Here is a 13,100-nt window from a genome sequence, read left to right on the forward strand (position 1 = left end):
GAAAGTTAAGGTCAGATTAAACTCAGAGGTGGTTAGTGTGAGGGATTTGGTTAGAGTGACAGGCAAGTTAAAGATAGGGCAGTAGTATTGGTTAGAGCAGTGACATAGTTATCATGGTCGCATTCACAAATGGCCCATGCTTTGAGGAGGGCATAGGCATAGGCTACCAAATACTGTTATTTAAGTGGGGCTACTTAATATGGCTATCTGAGGGGCCCTACTTGAAACTGCTTTGTAAGGTGGTCCTACCTAATACTGCTATCTGAGTGATCGCTATCTAATACTATACTCAATACAATAATCCTAAACCTTACTTGCAGAGCAGGGTTACGTACCAATATACAGCAAAATATAGCAACTGTATAGGAAATGTTTCTGATGCTGAAACCAAGATAAACAGAAATATAAAAAAAGATAAAACAAAAGATAAAACAAGATAAAAAAAGAAAAACAAAATGTTGAGGATGTTCTCAACAACCTGATGTAATGATCCGCTCAGCTGTCTGCACAGGCAGACAGCTGTTTGACCATTCCTTAAGTCTGAGGGCTGCAGGTCTCTGGAAAAGAGACCTGTCTTTACTTTGCAAGGTTCAGACTTGCTCTGTCACTGAGGAATTTGCATACACTTGTCATGCAAATTGCCTAGCCACCTCCTTTGAAGGCTTGCAGTATAAATACCATGTTCTCCCAGGATCCATGATGGTTTGTTACTGCTAAAACACTCCTGGAGTGTCAGCCTTGCTATTGTTTGCTAAAGATTATCTTAGAGTATTCCTGGGGACTGTACTAGGCATCCCTCTAGTGCAGTCAGGTTGTATTATTTGTATTGCCTTGTTCTCCCTCTCTGTCTCGATTGCCTTGTCGACAGGGAATCGTTCTGTCTGTCTGGGATCAGTGGTGCTCAAATACCCCTTTTTAAAATTCGAGTTTGGTCGAATTCGAATAGTAAATTATTCGAGGTCAGTCGAATATTCGAGTCGAATAATTTTTACTATTCAATTCGACCTCGGACTTCGAGCTCACTATTCGAGTCGGTATTCGAGCTCATTATTCGAGCTGACTATTCGAATTGGCCTTAAATAGCTTCCAACACTTGTTTTGAGGGTGAATGATGCAAGAAACATCTTTTTTTCCAAGTAACAACAGCAAGTGATTATGTGGGGATGTTCCTTTAAAAAAAAAAAGGTGAAAAGAGAAGTTGTGTCCAGAATTTTGTTCAGTACTGTATATACTTCTTCTTCTTCTTCTTCTTCTTCTTCTTTATCTTCTATCTTCTTTATCTTCTATCTTCTTCTTCTTCTATATCTTCTTCTTCTATATCTTCTTCTTCTATATCTTCTTCTTCTATATCTTCTTCTATATCTTCTTCTTCTTCTATATTGTCTTCTTCTTCTTCTTCTTCTTCTTCTTCTTCTTCTTCTTCTTCATCATCATCTTCTTCATCTTCTTCATCTTCTTCTTCATCTTCTTCTTCTTCTTCTTCTTCTTCTTCTTCTTCTTCTTCTTCTTCTTCTTCTTCTTCTTCTTCTTCATTTTCTTCTTCTTCTTCTTCTTCTTCATTTTCTTCTTCTTCTTCTTCTTCTTCTTCTTCTTCTTCTTCTTCTTCTTCTTCTTCTTCTTCTTCTTCTTCTTCTTCTTCTTCTTCTTCTTCTTCTTCTTCTTCATCTTCTTCTTCTTCATCTTCTTCTTCTTCATCTTCTTCATCTTCTTCTTCTTCTTCTTCTTCTTCTTCTTCTTCTTCTTCTTCTTCTTCTTCATCTTCTTCTTCTTCATCTTCTTCTTCTTCATCTTCTTCATCTTCTTCTATATCGTCTTCTTCTTCACTTATTTCTCTTTTCAAATTTTTCAAAATGCAGCTATTTTTGAGCGTAACAAATAGCTGGTGGCGCACGCATGTTGGAAGCGCCATTGTATGTGCTCCCTGGCAGTGGAAACACACAGACAGCAGGAGGTAAATTCAGCAGCAGGAGGAGGAGGATGAGTGTGTGGCAGCAGGCAGTCAATGAGGCAGGCAGCGTGACATAATAGCCCTGGTACCTAGCGGTGATACCAGGGCTGTAAATAAACACAGCAGGCAGGAGGTCCCAGACAGCGGTCGTGCAGCCCACATCGTGTCCAATACACAACTGGGACAACACAGTTTTCAACCCGGGCACCTCAGAAAAATTAAACCTTTTTTTTTTTTTTTTAATGGTTTTTTGGTTTTGTTTGTACAACCAATTACACAGATATATAGCTATTGTTTGACGTAATAGCTGGTGGTAGAGTGGCAGCAGAATGTAATTCTGTGTACCCTGGCAGTGGGAAACACAGACCGACAGCAGCAGTAGCAGGAGGAATGGAGGAGTAATGTGAGCAGCTATTGTTTGACGTAATAGCTGGTGGCAGTGTGGCAGCAGAAGGTAATTCTGTGTACCCTGGCAGTGGGAAATACAGACAGACAGCAGCAGCAGGAGGAATGGAGGAGTAGTGTGAGTGTGGCAGCAGGCAGGCAGCGTGACATAATAGCCCTGGTACCTAGCGGTGATACCAGGGCTGTAAATAAACACAACAGGAGGTCCCAGACAGCGGTCGTGCAGCCCACATCGTGTCCAATACACAACTGGGACAACACAGTTTTCAACCCGGGCGGGCACCTCAGAAAAATTAAACCTTTTTTTTTTTTTTTATGTTTTTTTGGTTTTGTTTGTACAACCAATTACACAGATATATAGCTATTGTTTGACGTAATAGCTGGTGGCAGAGTGGCAGCAGAATGTAATTCTGTGTACCCTGGCAGTGGAAAACACAGACCGACAGCAGCAGCAGCAGGAGGAATGGAGGAGTAATGTGAGCAGCTATTGTTTGACGTAATAGCTGGTGGCAGTGTGGCAGCAGAAGGTAATTCTGTGTACCCTGGCAGTGGGAAACACAGACAGACAGCAGCAGCAGGAGGAATGGAGGAGTAGTGTGAGTGTGGCAGCAGGCAGGCAGCGTGACATAATAGCCCTGGTACCTAGCGGTGATAACAGGGCTGTAAATAAACACAGCAGGCAGGAGGTCCCAGACAGCGGTCGTGCAGCCCACATCGTGTCCAATACACAACTGGGACAACACAGTTTTCAACCCGGGCACCTCAGAAAAATTAAACCTTTTTTTTTTTTTTAATGGTTTGTTGGTTTTGTTTGTACAACCAATTACACAGATATATAGCTATTGTTTGACGTAATAGCTGGTGGCAGAGTGGCAGCAGAATGTAATTCTGTGTACCCTGGCAGTGGGAAACACAGACAGACATCAGAAGGGCAGTACACAGCAGCCCACTGTAGGTGTAAAATGTGTGGCTGCAGGCGACGTAATAGTCAAACTGAACCAGGCTGGCTTAGTGAGCAGGAGCCAGGAGGTGGTAAAGGGTGGTAAGGCACATTAACGATGGTTCTTAGCCAGTTCATGTCCCCCTCTCTCCGACAACAGGGGCCAGGAACTCGCCTTCCACCCACGCCTGGTTCATCTTGAGAAACGTCAGTCTGTCCACAGACTTGTGAGACAGACGTGAGCGTTTCTCGGTGACCACGCCACCAGCTGCACTGAAGCAGCGCTCGGACAGCATGCTGGAAGGGGGGCAGGACAGCACTTCCAGGGCGTACTGCGCCAGCTCGCTCCAGATCTCCAGGCGCTTGACCCAATACTCCATGGGATCAACAGGGGTATCGCTGTCAAGCCCGCTGTAGGACCCCATGTAGTCAGCCACCATGCGGGTCAGGCGCTGGCTGTGACCGGAGGAGGATGCTGCTGCATCATGCACCTCCTCTCTAGTCACTGCTGCCGGAGCCTCTACAGTCCTGTAGAGCTCGTGGCTGAGAGACAGCAGGTCTGTGGGGCGCTTGCTGCTGGATGCAGGCACCTGCTGCTGCCTCTGTGCTAGCTGCTGGACAGTGGGGGTGGAAGGCTGGGGGAAGGCTTCCTCCAAGCGCTCAACAAGGGCCTGCTGCAAGCTCCTTATTTGTTGCGCTGGGTCTCCTCCTGCAGGCGGCAGGAACTGGCTCAACTTCCCCTTGAGGCGTGGTTCCAACATCATGCTGATCCAGATGTCCTCCCTCTGCTTCATCTGGATCACCCTGGGGTCCTTGCGCAGGCACGCCAGCATGTGCGCTGCCATTGGGAAGAGGCGGGCCACGTGTGCTGGCACATCGACGGCAGTGCTGTCCTCCTCATCCTCCTCCTCTGCCGCCTCATCCTCTCTCCACCCCCGCACCAACTCAGCTGCGCTGTGCTGATCCCCCTCATCAGCAGCAAGGTCAGGGACCTCCACCAAGTCCTCCTCCTCCTCCCCCTCAGAGGTGGACTGTGCAGCTGCTTGCCGCTCCTGCTGGTCCAAGGCTGCCGCTCCCTGTTCCAGCAAAGCATTGAGGGCCCTGTTCAGCAGACAAACCAGGGGCACCCACTCGCAGACCATAGCATGGTCCCTGCTCACCATGTTAGTGGCCTGCAGAAAGGGAGCCAGCACTAAGCACACCTGCTGCATGTGCCTCCAGTCATCATCGGGGACGATGGACGGGATGTTGCTGGTCTTGTCCCTTCTCCGAGCGGCGGAAACAGTGGCCAGGGCAAGGTACTGGTTGACAGCGTGCTTCTGTTCAACCAGACGCTCCAACATTGCCAGGGTGGAGTTCCAGCGAGTCGGAACGTCAAGGATCAGCCGATGGCGTAGCAGCTCCAGCTCCTTTTGCACGTCTTCCAGGCTCGCACAGGCTGCAGCCGAGCGCCGGAAGTGACGCACAACGTTCCTTGCCGTTTCCAGCAGTTCGCCCATCCCCTGGTAGGTGCACAAGAACTTTTGCACCACCAGGTTCAGCACGTGGGCAAGACAGGGGATGTGGGTCAGGTTTCCCCTGTCTATTGCGGCAACCAGATTGGCCCCATTGTCGGCCACCACCTCTCCGACTCTGAGGCCTCTGGGGGTCAGCCAAATCCTCTCCTGCTCCTGGAGTTTGGCCAACACATGGGTTGCCGTCAGCTTGGTCTTCCCAAGGCTGACCAAGTGCAGCAGCGCTTGGCAGTGGCGGGCCTTCACGCTGCTGCTGAGGCGGGGGGTTTGGCCAGGTGTGCCGGAGGATGGCAGAGGATCGGAGGAATCTGCTGCAGTTCCCCTGACCCTGCGGGGGGGCACCACCCACTGTGTTGCTGCTGCTGTGCCCGCTGCTGCTCTCCCATCCTCACCTCCTTCCACCAAGCTGACCCAGTGGACAGTGAAAGACAGGTAGCGGCCTGTCCCGAAGCGTCTGCTCCAGGAGTCCATGGTGACGTGGACTCTTTCACCAACCGCGTGCTCCAGCCCTCGCTCCACATTGGCCATCACAAAGCGGTGCAGTGCAGGAATGGCCTTGCGGGCGAAGAAGTGTCTGCTGGGGAGCTGCCAGTCTGGGGCTGCGCAAGCAAGCAGCGCACGCATGTTGCTCCCCTCCTGCACAAGCGTGTACGGCAGGAGTTGGGAGCACATGGCCCGTGCCAGCAAGCCGTTTAGCTGCCGCACGCGACGGCTGCTGGGGGGCAGAGCCCTAACCACCCCCTGGAAGGACTCGCTCAAAAGGCTCTGGCGTGGCCTTTTGCTGGCACGGGAATCAGCAGACACAGCAGAGGAGGCCACTGAGGACTGGCTGCCAGAACAGGCCTCAGTGTCGGCGGCAGGAGTTGCAGAGGGGGGAGGAGCAGTGCGTTTCCGCACTCCTGCTGGTGCTGCTGGAGGAGCAGGAGGGCGGGTGGCTGCTGTTGCTGCTGCTGCTGCTGAAGGCTGTGCAGTGATGGGTGTGGTGCCACTGCCAGCACCAGATGCCTTCAGCCTCTGGAACACCTCATGCTGGTGGAAATGTTTTGCAGCAAGGTGGTTGATGAGCGAGCTGGTGCTGAACTTTAAGGGGTCTGCACCTCTGCTCAACTTCCGCTGACAGTGGTTGCAAGTGGCGTACTTGCTGTACACTGTGGGCATGGTGAAAAAACGCCAGATTGGTGACAAAAACGACCCCCTACGGCATGGAACCGCTGCTGCCTGTCTCCCTGTGGTGGTTGGGGGGGGGCTTGGGTGCGGCTGGTGGTGGTATTGGCAGATGCTGCTGCTGCTGCTGCTGAGCCTGAGACACCAGCAGGCTGTGGGACCTGCCTACTGCTGCCAATGCTTGCAATGATGCGCCTCCTTGCAAGGCCCACAAGCGCATCCTCCTCCTCCTCCTCAGAGCTGCTGAGGACGACATCCCCTGGAGGTGGTGGCACCCAGTCTCTGTCTGTCACCGTGTCATCATCAGCCTCCCCCTCCTGAAACATGTCCTGCTGGGATGATGACCCTCCAAACTCCTCTCCTGATGCATGGATGGGCTGCTTGACTGTCGCCACAGTCTTGCTGTCCAATCCCTCATCCCCCAAAGTGCCCATCAGCATCTCCTCCTCCAAATCGCCAACAACAGCAGACAATTGACGCATCATGCCTGGGGTCAAAAGAGTGCTGAGTGACAGGTCGGCGACTGACGGTGAACTGGCCTCCTCCCCAGGCCCTGCTGGGTGGCTGCTGCGAACAGGGGTGGTGGTGGTGAGGGTGGAGGCCTCGGATGCAGAGCTGATGGCGGGCTGCTCATCCTCCGTCATCAGTTGCACCACAGTGTCTGCATCCTTTTCCTCAATGGGACGTTTCCGACCCGGCTGGAGGAAAATCGGAGCAGGTGCTACACGCTGCTGCTGCTGTGTCTCTGCAGCGTGAGTTGCAGATGCTCCTGCTGGGCGGCGCCCAAGGCGTCCACGGCCAGTGGCTATGGGAGGAATGTTAGCCACTGACGCTGCTGCTGCAGAACTGTGCATGGTGGCGCGGCCGCGCCCGCGGCTTGCCACAATGCTGCTCCCTCTCCTCCTGATTCCCTTGCTGCCCTTCCCCTTGCCCAAACCGCGCTGGCTGCCACTTCCAGACATCTTCGATGTTTTGGGCGTAAACACAAAAGTTTTTGAAAAGGGCGGGTGAAAAGTGGGGTACTTTAATGGAGTGGGTTGGTGGGTGAGGTGACTGAGTGAGTGTCCCGACTCCCTAGTACAGTAAGTAAGTAGTAACAGTCAGGAAGTACAACTAGCAGTTACAATAATCAGTAGTAATCACAAGGAAATAGAGTGTGTGTACACTACAGACAGTGAGTGCATGCACGCGAAAACACGCGCAGGAGCTGGCCTATGAACAGAGAGTGAGTGAGTGTCCCTAGTACAGTAAGTAAGTAGTAACAGTCAGGAAGTACAACTAGAAGTTACAATAATCAGTAGTAATCACAAGGAAATAGAGTGTGTGTACACTACAGACAGTGAGTGCACGCACGCGCACACACGTGCAGGAGCTAGCCTATGAACAGTGACTGAGTGAGTGTCCCTACTACAGTAAGTAAGTAGTAACTTTCAGGAAGTAGAATTTACAATAATCAATCAGTAATCAGAAGGAAATAGAGTGTGTGTACAGTACACAGACAGTGAGTGCACACACACACGCAGGAGCTAGTAGCCTATGAACAGTGACAGTCAGTGAGTGTCCTAGTACAATTACAGTATATAACTATTCAGAAGGAAATAGAGTGTGTGTACAGTACACAGACAGTGAGTGCACACACACACGCAGGAGCTAGTAGCCTATGAACAGTGACAGTGAGTGTCCTAGTACAGTTACAGTATATAACTATTCAGAAGGAAATAGAGTGTGTGTACAGTACACAGACAGTGAGTGAGTGCACGCACACGCAGGAGCTAGTAGCCTATGAACAGTGACAGTCAGTGAGTGTCCTAGTACAGTTACAGTATATAACTATTCAGAAGGAAATAGAGTGTGTGTACAATACACAGACAGTGAGTGCACGCACACGCAGGAGCTAGCCTATGAACAGTGACAGTCAGTGAGTGTCCTAGTACAGTTACAGTATATAACTATTCAGAAGGAAATAGAGTGTGTGTACAGTACACAGACAGTGAGTGAGAGCACGCACACGCAGGAGCTAGTAGCCTATGAACAGTGACAGTGAGTGTCCTAGTACAGTTACAGTATATAACTATTCAGAAGGAAATAGAGTGTGTGTACACAGACAGTGAGTGCAAGCACACGCAGGAGCTAGCCTATGAACAGTGACAGTCAGTGAGTGTCCTAGTACAGTTACAGTATATAACTATTCAGAAGTGCACGCACGCGCACACACGTGCAGGAGCTAGCCTATGAACAGTGACTGAGTGAGTGTCCCTACTACAGTAAGTAAGTAGTAACTTTCAGGAAGTAGAATTTACAATAATCAATCAGTAATCAGAAGGAAATAGAGTGTGTGTACAGTACACAGACAGTGAGTGCACACACACACGCAGGAGCTAGTAGCCTATGAACAGTGACAGTGAGTGTCCTAGTACAGTTACAGTATATAACTATTCAGAAGGAAATAGAGTGTGTGTACAGTACACAGACAGTGAGTGAGTGCACGCACACGCAGGAGCTAGTAGCCTATGAACAGTGACAGTCAGTGAGTGTCCTAGTACAGTTACAGTATATAACTATTCAGAAGGAAATAGAGTGTGTGTACAATACACAGACAGTGAGTGCACGCACACGCAGGAGCTAGCCTATGAACAGTGACAGTCAGTGAGTGTCCTAGTACAGTTACAGTATATAACTATTCAGAAGGAAATAGAGTGTGTGTACAGTACACAGACAGTGAGTGAGTGCAAGCACACGCAGGAGCTAGCCTATGAACAGTGACAGTCAGTGAGTGTCCTAGTACAGTTACAGTATATAACTATTCAGAAGGAAATAGAGTGTGTGTACAGTACACAGACAGTGAGTGCACACACACACGCAGGAGCTAGTAGCCTATGAACAGTGACAGTGAGTGTCCTAGTACAGTTACAGTATATAACTATTCAGAAGGAAATAGAGTGTGTGTACACAGACAGTGAGTGCAAGCACACGCAGGAGCTAGCCTATGAACAGTGACAGTCAGTGAGTGTCCTAGTACAGTTACAGTATATAACTATTCAGAAGGAAATAGAGTGTGTGTACAGTACACAGACAGTGAGTGCACACACACACGCAGGAGCTAGTAGCCTATGAACAGTGACAGTGAGTGTCCTAGTACAGTTACAGTATATAACTATTCAGAAGGAAATAGAGTGTGTGTACACAGACAGTGAGTGCAAGCACACGCAGGAGCTAGCCTATGAACAGTGACAGTCAGTGAGTGTCCTAGTACAGTTACAGTATATAACTACAATACAAAATACGATCACTAAGTAGTAAAGGACAGCAGAAATACCGTCTAATACTATCTAATAATGTCTAATACTGTCTAATACTAATGAGAAATAAACTAACAGAGGACAGGAGGACAGCTGCCCACACAGGCAGGCCCTGAGGCCTAAAGCTGTAAGCCTGCAGCAGCAGCTGGCCTGTCTCTATGTAACACAAAAGCTACTAACTAAAATACAATGTCTATCTAACTAACAACAATATAGTTGTGTATAGGAGGTGTATGTGAGCAAAAACGCTAGGTAAATGACCACAATAGAGCTCTTGCTAAGCCAAAGCACAAAGGAGCAACTCTCTCTCTATGCAAGTCTCAGGCAAGGACGGAGAAACGGAACATGGCGGCCGCTATTTATAGGGTAGGGGCTGGCCAGGGTCCCCCTCTGTGATTGGCTGCCGTCAGAGGGCCTGGGAGCCCTCTGATTGGCTCTAAGGACATCAATCTGGGCTATGACGCTATTCGAGCTCGGTATTCGAGCTCAAATAGCGCCGTTTGCTCGAATAGCTCGAACAGTGAATGGGCTATTCGCGTTTACTCGAATAGCCCATTCGAATAGCTGCAGCTATTCGGAGCTCGAATACCGAGCTCGAATAGCTGAAAAAGAGCTCGAATATTCGAGCTACTCGAATATTCGAGCTCTGCTGAGCACCACTGTCTGGGAGTGTAGGCCAGAGCTGCGGTTGCTACTGGCTGCTCCATCTGTCTGGATTGCATTAGCCCTAGTGGTAGTGGCAGTGCTTCCTTCTGTATTCTGCCTTAGGGGTGCTAACCAGAGCAGCGGTTGCTACTAGTAGCCCCATCTGTTTGTCTGTTTGGATCGCATTCGCTCTAGCGGTAGCAGCGGTGGTTCCTTCTGAACTCTGTCTGGGAGTGTAGGCCAGAGCTGCGGTTGCTGCTGGCTGCTCCTTCTCTCTGTCTTGTCTTGTACGAACGCTTGCTGTAGGCTCGGTGACGTAACCGTTTAGCAAGCGTTCGCGTTCTCTAATTTCGTGTTTGTGTGTCATTGGTTAGTTAGGGTGGCACGCTTATCACTGGGTGCCTAACGCGCGGTGATCGTGCTGAAACACGTTTGCTGTTGCGAATGAGTGCGGTGTTCGCGTTTAGTTAGCGTTTGTTATTTTCCTTGATGTTCTTATTGTTGTTGCTTGCTGTGCCTTTTGCTACTCTCGTGCTCTGTCCTGCTCAGTCTTGTGTCTGTTGGCAATCGCCAGTCTGGCGATTGCATTCATACTTTGTTTCTGCTGATGCGTGTTCACCGTCGCTGGGTGGCGAATAGATTGGTGGACACACATTCATTCTGTCCCTGTGCTCTTTCTTTATACTTGTGCTCTGTCTAGTTCAGTCTTGTGTCACTATTGGCAATCGCTACACTTTCGATTGCATTCTCATTTCATTTCCGTTGTTGTGCGTTCGCCGTCGCTGGGTGACGACTGGATTGGTGGACACACATACATTCTATCTCTGTGCTTACTCAGTCTTGTTTCGCTGTTAGCAATCGTCATCTCTTGCGATTGCGTTCTCACTTGGTTTCTGCTGTTGTGTGTTCGCCGTCGCTGGGTGGCGACTAGATTGGTGGACACACATACATCCTGTCTCTGTGCTTTCTCTCTTTAAGGGCTATCTTGCCCTGCATTGCTTCCCCTCGTACAATTTCTATTTGGCATCTGTGGCAGTACAGAGAGGTTGTTCCTCTGTTCTCCACAACTCCATCTGCCGGCAGGAATTCCCCTCTACAGGTGCATAGCACCATTGCTGGGTTCTCTCAGATTATACGCTTGTGGAGGATTCCCGCAGTGTCAGCGCGCATCCTGTGCGCTGACCACGGAAAGAATTACACAAATGTTACACCTGACAAGTGGGTTTCAAAATAGACAGCAGAGCTCTGTAACTCAGTCAGGAGCCATTTTCATTGGCTCCTGACCTCCTGATCACTGTGAGCTAATAAAGTGTAAAAAAAAAAAAAAAGCCTCCGGTCCTTAAAGTGTACAAAATCAAATACTTAGCTAAAGAGAGGGAAGCCTCATGATCCTATTGAGGCTTCCCTCAGTGGTCTGCTGTCCCCCGTCGCTGAGCGAAGACCCCCAAAGATTAGCGACAAGGCCTTGTTGCTAATTCTATTGGGGGCCACGTGGCTCCTCTTCCACATTCATGGTCATTTATTAGACGCTCGTACTGGCCAACGATGCACAATAGCACGGAGCCACAGGCTCCATGCTACTGCACATGCACAGACGAGCTCGAGCTTTTATTGCATGGCCATGAATGCAGAAGAGCAGCTGCACGGCCCTGATGTGGATGGGGTCACGCTCAACAACGGGGCGTTTCCGACAACCGAGGGAAGCCTCAATAGGATCCTGAGGCTTCCCTCTCTTCATGTTATTTGTTTTTGGATCTGAGCTTCGGCTGGGGTTCACATTAAAGGGACCAGAGGCTCAATAGGTTAAACCAGCAAGTTCAGTATAACACATGGGGCATATGCACTAAACAGTGTTAAAGCGGAATATAACCCTGCATTTCAACTTTGCTCTAAAACATTATTTACAGCATATTATATGCAAAAAGCATTTTTTTTTTACTAGACCAGCATTGGAAGGGTTAAACACAGAGGTTTAAGGTTCCGTGGAGAGATATGCAGAAGTTCAGATTGTTACATTCTATTTAGTTATATGTATCTATTGAGAAATGTTACACACTCTTTAGCTGTCCTCCAGCTCCTGAGAGAGTGAGTCACATTCAACACTTAGATACATTTATGTAAACAAAATGTGTCTTTGTCAGCTTCGGATGCGTCTGCAGAAATCTCCAGGAACTTTAAAGCTGTGTGTAACCCTTCCAATGCTGGTCTAGTAAAAAAAAAAATGCTGGTTGCATATAATATACTGTAAATATTGTTTTAGAGCAAAGTTGAAATGCAAGGTTATATTCCGCTTTAAGCAGAATTATAAGCATAAAATCTTATGCACTATGTGTCGAGCAGAATGTACAGTTTGTAATGTATTGCATTCTGCTCTATTCATCATGCAGTAAGACTTTATGCATATTATTCTATTCTAATGCAGTTTAGTGCATACACCCTAATAATAACTAATAACTGTTGGTAACATTTTTAGAAGAAAAAAATACCAGAATTTTAAAGTGCAGTAATTGATATGCAATTAATCTCTATAACTCTGGGGCCCTAGTAGGGCCTTGATTTTATGTGGTTGGCTATTCGTACCCGAGTGTTGTCTAGTATTACGCATGAGGCTTGTAGCATGGGGTTATTTATATAGTAAAATATACAGATTTATTTATATAGTAGTAGTAGAGGTTATTTATATAGTATTATATAGAGACACACCTTGGAAGTCAAGTGTTATTTTGCATCTTTGATTAATTAGTTTACTAGGTTGCTATATTTCAATTAACATTGTCAGTGGCTTCTGATACTGATAACTAAAAAATATCTAACATCGAAAAGGCAGGGGGGGGGATCTGCTACCATAGACACGCTGGGTAAGTTTTGCATTTTTTTGTGTGAAGAGTCACATACAGTACAAACTGCCTCTCCTGGTGAACAGCAAAGTGCAAATTACATGTATGTTGGCTTTTCATAAATATGCTTCTATCAATAAATCATCTGATCTTCCACATTAGCTTGCAAGTGACGGCTTGGTGTATCAGTGCCAAGGTGTTTGCCAGGAATTCATTGGCTGGGATTATTTGTAGCTATTCAAACATGTACATGTCCAGATGTGTGTTTATTAGGTTCTTTTTAGACATATTGTACATTCCATTCCTTAGTAACAAAGCTGTGAGGCCTGTACTAATACTTCCCACCTG

At 48.1% G+C, this 13,100-nt stretch overlaps 1 long non-coding RNA gene across 11 annotated transcripts in view; it reads left to right on the forward strand.

Annotated features, from left to right (window-relative positions):
- LOC137546984 (uncharacterized) overlaps positions 1–13,100 on the forward strand; it is a 178,580-nt gene that overhangs the window by 47,839 nt on the left and 117,641 nt on the right. The gene's annotated exons all lie outside the window — the stretch shown is intronic.

The sequence above is a fragment of the Hyperolius riggenbachi genome, chromosome 1, assembly GCF_040937935.1.
Source record: "Hyperolius riggenbachi isolate aHypRig1 chromosome 1, aHypRig1.pri, whole genome shotgun sequence".
NCBI lineage: Eukaryota > Metazoa > Chordata > Amphibia > Anura > Hyperoliidae > Hyperolius > Hyperolius riggenbachi.